The sequence below is a fragment of the Xiphophorus maculatus genome, chromosome 8, assembly GCF_002775205.1.
Source record: "Xiphophorus maculatus strain JP 163 A chromosome 8, X_maculatus-5.0-male, whole genome shotgun sequence".
Taxonomy (NCBI): Eukaryota; Metazoa; Chordata; class Actinopteri; order Cyprinodontiformes; family Poeciliidae; genus Xiphophorus; species Xiphophorus maculatus.
Window position 1 is genome coordinate 16,547,275 of NC_036450.1, and position 6,595 is coordinate 16,553,869.

The window sequence follows — 6,595 nt, forward strand, 5'->3', positions numbered from 1 at the left end:
TATAAGGCAAGAAATCCCACTTATTAACCTGACAGGGCTCACCTAGGAAGTGAAAACCATTTCAGGTGACGACCTCTTGAAGCTCTTCAAGAAAATGCAGAGTGTGTGCAAAACAGTAATCACAGCAAAAGGTTGATATTTTGAAGAAACTAGAATATAAGGGGTATTTTCAGTTGTTTACACTTTTTTGTTTAGTGCATATTTCCACATGTGTTATTCATAGTTTTGATGCCTTCAGTGTGAATCTACAATGTCAATAGTCATGAAAATAAAGGAAACTCATTGAATTAAAAGGTGTCTCCAAACTTTTGGTCTGTAGCTACTGTATGTTGAACTCATTTACTAAAATGTTTAAATCTGAGTGTAGCGCTTTATCCTTTACTACTAAAACAATTTGTGTTCTGAAATGTGTGGCAAAGGCAGAGAGCAGGGCGTTAAGGTTATCCCAACAACAAAAAATATGTTTTAAAAGCACTCTTTTAAAAACATATATTTTACATTCATATTTATATCTTTATTTTGTCAGATAACTCTATATTATCCAGCAGAAAGATTTTTATTACAAACACAGCATTCACACTTTTATCAGAAAACCTTAGTGATATTATTAATCAAATTAATGAAAGGAAGTGCTAGCTGGTATGGATAATGGATAATGTGTTACAAGGATAATGTTACAACCCCTCTGCCCTCCTCCCAAAAAGTACAACTCCCTGTAGGATTGTGCATCATTTACGTTTTAAGGTAGGGTTGCAATTCTAAACCTGTTCTGTCTTCAAAAATGAGTCAGTGGGAGTTTTCCAAAGTTTATTCCTTTAATTAAATGTAATCTCTGACTCAGTTAGTGCAAGTGGTTACATGTAACAAAAACAAGCTGGTTTTGGATTTCAGAGTTGAAAAGCACAGAACTGACAGAAGTAGAAGAATCTGGGAACTGTTGTGAACGTTAATTCGCCTTTAACGTGGCCTTTCTTATGATTTGAGCACAGTAAGTGACAAAAGATTAAACACTGGACAAAAAGTAATAATAATAATAATAATAATAATAATAATAATAATAATAATAATAATAATAATAATAATAGTAATAGTAATAATAATAATAATAATAATAATAGCATGTTAAAAGTAAACAATTAAAGCCAGACAAAAGAAAATGACAAAGCATATTGACCTCCTCTTCAAATAGAAATACTTTTATAAGTGAAAGGTACAAAATAAATTTTCTTTTGAACATAAATTTAAGATATTTCTTGAATATTAGGTTTTAAGAGTTGTATTTTTTTCTCAACAAATTATGCTCCTACTAAAACATGCTAAGAGGGTTTACTTTGTCAATTAACTTTTCCAAATACATGTAAAAAGACATGCAATTTGTACAAGAGGTAGTGTTCTGTTGAGGTTATGTCCATAAACTATATGTTTAGTAGTAGAAGGTCGAAAAGAATATGAATGTTTGCAAAAATCATCCTAACAACATTTGTAAATTTAATGAATATGTTAGTTCATATCAAGTATCTGTAGTACTTACAGTTTACCACACGAGGGTAGTATTGGACAGGTTTTATGTTTTGATAGGCTAAATTCTTTCCACGTTATAAGACGCAGTGAAATCTGAAAATAACAAAGATGTTCGTTTACAAATCCACATTATTGAACTGCCATAGCATTAGCTGACTTTTTCTTTAATGTGTTTTTTGTCGAGTAAATGGACAGTTGATGGCAAGTACTTTATGATTTCAGGACTTTATTTATGCAATGATAATGATTCTGCAATTAATTTGAAGAATGTTGAGCGCAACGCAATGAGTAAAATGATATAATCTTTCCCGAAATGCTGTTATTTTTGTTTATTTTATTTTGTTCTTTTTTTCAGAGTGCAGAAAAATATAACCATATTCTGCTTTGTTTGCAGAATATGATTATATTTAGCTGTTTGTTTATGTTAATTCTTCTAACATAATAGCAGTAGTTTCCTGGGGTACATGCTTCAAAATCATATTTCCCCCAGCAAAAAAAAAACAAACATGTTTTTTTCTTCTTTTCACTTGTTGTCCTTTTTCCCTCTCTAATCCTAGATGGATTGAGTGCTTAGTCAGTGTTTGTAACATCTCATTACAGGCAACAAAGAAAAAACAAAAGAGGAAAATAAGATTGAGGTAAGCTGATTTAGATTTACAACTGAGCAACTCATATTTATTCTTCTTTTTGTGGGCTGCTCAGCTTACAAAAACAAAGCCATCTGGTTTCATGGTAGGTGAAGCTGAACTGTCTTTATTGTTTTTCTCAGGATATTCTCAGCCTTTGAATATTACCCAGAGGAATTCTTTTGGTATCCGAGGTAGAAAATATTGCTTTCAGTTACTTAGCAAACGTAAGAGTTGCTTTGCTTCCTCGCATTGAGCTTCACAATGATCCTGTTGTTTTTTTGACACTAAATCAGCCTTTTGAAGAAGTCTTATTGTGTCCTCCAATGACTGTTTATTTGCATGTGTGTGTTTTTTTGCAGTCGAAAAAAATAGCATATTTTCTAGAAAGCCAACAAATACAAAGATATCAAAACTTTCCCTTCAGCTTCAACAGATGGCTTTGCCAGTTTGGGCAGATTTAATTTGCAAACTTGTAACTTGTTAAAGAAGACAATTGGTTAGTTGTAGCTTAATATGTTTTCTTAGAATTAGAATTAGAATTCCTTTATTGTCACTGTACCATAAAACACAATGAAATTAAAAAAATATATATTATACATTCACACTGGAATTATTTTGTGAAATCTAATTGCCACATGGGCAGGCATGCTTCAGTTTGTAAGCCGCTTGTCATTAGCTTGTTCTTTAATATCTTTTCGGAAAACAACCGTTATTTTCTTTTCATATTTTGAAGGAATGATTATATTGTGAGTGAACTGCTTAGAAATTTATTTTTAAGATCACTTTAAACTAATTTAAAAAGTGACAAACATAGGCTGTCGTGAAATTGCTAAATTGTCACAGATGAAAAATGTATATAATATTTAATAAGTGGCCGTTTGTTCTAAAAATATAGAGGTAACTCCTTTCCAGAGCTACAACTGAGACAAAATTACCATTAAAACAGCTTTTGGGTTAGACGTTTGAAATGCACATCCAAAATAAGAGCTATGTGTTGTTTCACTTTTTTTTTTTTTTATCTGTGGTGTGCTAACTCATTATAAATCAGTCTAACAATTGATAGGGAGAAGAAAACAATTTGCCTAATGGAAAAATCAGCCCTAATCTTTTCTGAAATCACCACAGGGGGCTTGAGGAGACAATAAAGGAGGGCATGAGGGAGGGACGAAAGGAAGAGGAAAAGAAATGGATAAGCCTCTACTTCATAGTTCATCTTGACATCTCTTATCCCTGCCCTTAAACCTTGTTTGAATGCCCTGTGTATTTCTGCAATCCCCCAAGACAACGCTTCAGTTTCCACCAATATATTCTTCCCAATATTTAGGAAGTGTTTGTATTTTCTTCAGATTTTGCATTGTTTACAATAAATACACACACATTTTTCCTGTATTTTGACAAATAAACATACATGACATAAAAGCTAATGCAGTATGGACAATGTTTTTCACCATAATGTCAATTTAACACTTCTTGCCTAAATTTGTCACAAACAACCAGGTGGTGGCAGTGTTGAGTTTCACTTTATTGACTGTAGTGTAATAATAAAAGAATAAAAAAATTCAACACAAAGAAAGTGTACTCAAAACAAAGCAAACAAAAGAAGAACATTAGTAAAGTATATTTATACTTTCAAATGAGTGGGAAGAAGCATGAACTTACTTTTAAGTTCAGTGTTTTTTTCTTCACTTACAAAATAAAATTCTCCCTTTCAGAAAATGATGAAGATCATTTTACCTTTTAATGATTAAGACTTAAATCATGAGCAGGTAAAGCTAAACATTAAACTAGTTTTATTTCGCCTTTTAATCTTCAAATAAATTAGAATCCATCCAGTTTCAGGATGTAGTGAAAAAGCTGGGCAGTGCAAAACGTGAAGTCCATAAAGTAGAATAGAATAGAATAGAATAGAATAGAATAGAATAGAATAGAATAGAATAGAATAGAATAGAATAGAATAGAATAGAAATAGACTTTGTTATTCCTCAGTGGGGAAATTCAGCAAAACGACAGACAAAATGGAATAATAATATTAAGGATAAACAAACTAAGAATAAGAAACTGTACAGTAAGGGTAAATTTACAATTCAAAAAAAAAAATACTTTACAGTTACAAAATGTGCAGATATTTTGTGCAGAAAAAAACAAGAAAGTACTTCCAAGAAAAGAAAAAAAGAATCTTGTAGTTTAAGTTTGTTGGGAGCAGTGATGGTCATAAAATCTAACAGCTGCTGGAAGGAAGGACTTGCATTGATGCTCTTTTGTACACCTAGGATGCAGATGTTCCTTTCACTGAAGGAGCAAGAGCGTTATGCATGGGCTGTGAAACAAAGCCCAAGAGTAATGCTGTTTTTCCTAAGGTCTTCTGTCTCCCCCCACCTACACTGGGTTGAGGAAGTATTCCAGGTTAGAGCTGGCCTTCCTATTCACTTCCTTAGGTAACGAGGAGGGAAAATTGACTGTAAATATATCTTCTTTAGCTAATCATCTTATTTTATCTTTCTTGAATTAAAAATATTTTTTCTGAGAAAAATTTAACATGAACACCCACTCTCAAATCTTTGAGTTTTGTTCAACCTTGTTTAGGTTGGGGTTCCTTTACTACTTATTTTTATCTCTGACTACCACATCAACGCTGGTGCTATGACTACACCCTGGAGTGATTAGAAGGTGCCCAAATTCAATCTTTGAGAGCTACCGCCCTGCAACTTTTATATGCATTTCTTCTCTAACACACCTGGATCAAATGAATGTCTCATTAGCAGGTCTCTGCAGAGCTAAATTGCTGCTAGTAAGAGAAGTCACTAATTTGACTGAACCTTTTGGAGCAGGGATGCATCTAAAAGTTGCAGGGTGGCATCTCTCGAGGACTGGGCTTGGGTACCCCTGGAGCAGAGTAATTTTAGCTTTGGTAGGTAAAGGATTAACCGAAAATCATTTTCTGCTTAAGGCCACATACCACTGTGGGCTGGCCATGCATGACGAGCCAGAGCCACTGCTCTACTGGATGTGAGAAACAAACAGAAACATTTAAATTGAGTGGCACTAGTAGGGATAGACAAGGGTTTTCAGTTTTCATAAGTGCGGCAGAGTTTTTGTTGGCGGTCTTTATGCGGTGAGTTTTTCTCATCTCCGCTCTTCATTTTCAACCTGCTGACCCTGTAACCCTAGTTCATGTGGTTAAAGGTCAAATATGAAGCCCTGAGCAGAGGTGATCTGCCTGACTGAGGAGGAGGAGAGGTAAAGAAGGCATCTATGTGCCACAAAATCGTTTTGCAGCTCAGTGGGGCTGCAAAACAATTAGTGTTCTTCGACAGCTTCTTCACGGGTTAATCCACCAGCCAAAGAACTTCCCTCATGCTAGTCCGCCCGTGATACCATGTTCAATTACACAAAGCTTTACCAGTGGGTCATAAGAACTCATATGTCTAGCAAAAAATATTATGAAAGCCAAATGTGTCCACTTGTTTGGACCCATTAAGGCAAATGGTTTAAGTTGGTCACCTAACAAGCAACTAATGAGTTTACAGATATACATTAACAACACCTACAACAAGCAGATTACAGCATCATGTAGGGTTGACAGTAATAATTACTGATTTGTGTTTACAGCTTAAATTCTTACTGTCATCCCATTGTCTCCCTCCAAGGTTGTGTATGCTCAAAGTTATAACACAATAAAGAGAAAAGAGCAATGAACACATCTAAGAGTAGATGATCTGTTTAATTCTCTTATGAGCATTGAAGTAGGTTAAAGCAGGAAATGTGTGTGTTTGTAAGTCATAAGGTCACATTTGTTTCTGTACTGAAACCCAGCTTATGCATCATCTGTCCATGAGTCCTTCTGTGCGTTTGTGCAAAGGTTTGTGTCCCTCTTGCCTTTTTGTCTAGCACTGCGGTAAAGCTGTGCCCTGTGAAGCCGCTTGCCTCTCTGTTGTGCCTCCTTGTTCTTGGCCTACTTTGTGTGAGGTGAATTGGGGGCAACTCGAGTCTATGGGTAAGGGGATTAGGTCTCCAAACACGCTCCTCTCCAGTTTGGGATTTTGCCCCGATGCCAGACACTTAAAGTCTGCCAGGGATTAAGATAAAGAGAGAAGTAAGAGCGGTGTGTATTGTGGTGTTTTACTCCACGAAAAAAGCAAGACCCGCGGCAGGTGGCGCATATATAAAATTAAGATGCATGGTGCTAATATGATCCAGTTCACTAATTCAGCATTTGCTGACCCATTTGTGTGTGGCTCGTGCCAGGATGCCGGTCAGCATGTTTTTAAGGGATGAGACACAATAGTGAAGAAGCTGTTTTTTTATTTCTTTTTTTGTTGTTGTTTGAATCAATGGATAATCTTTGGTTAAGTCACTGCTTTAATTAGTAAATATCTAATAAGCTTACTTATTGTTATTAGTTTAACAATATCTTGTTGTGGGACACAAAAGATTGAATCAAGGAT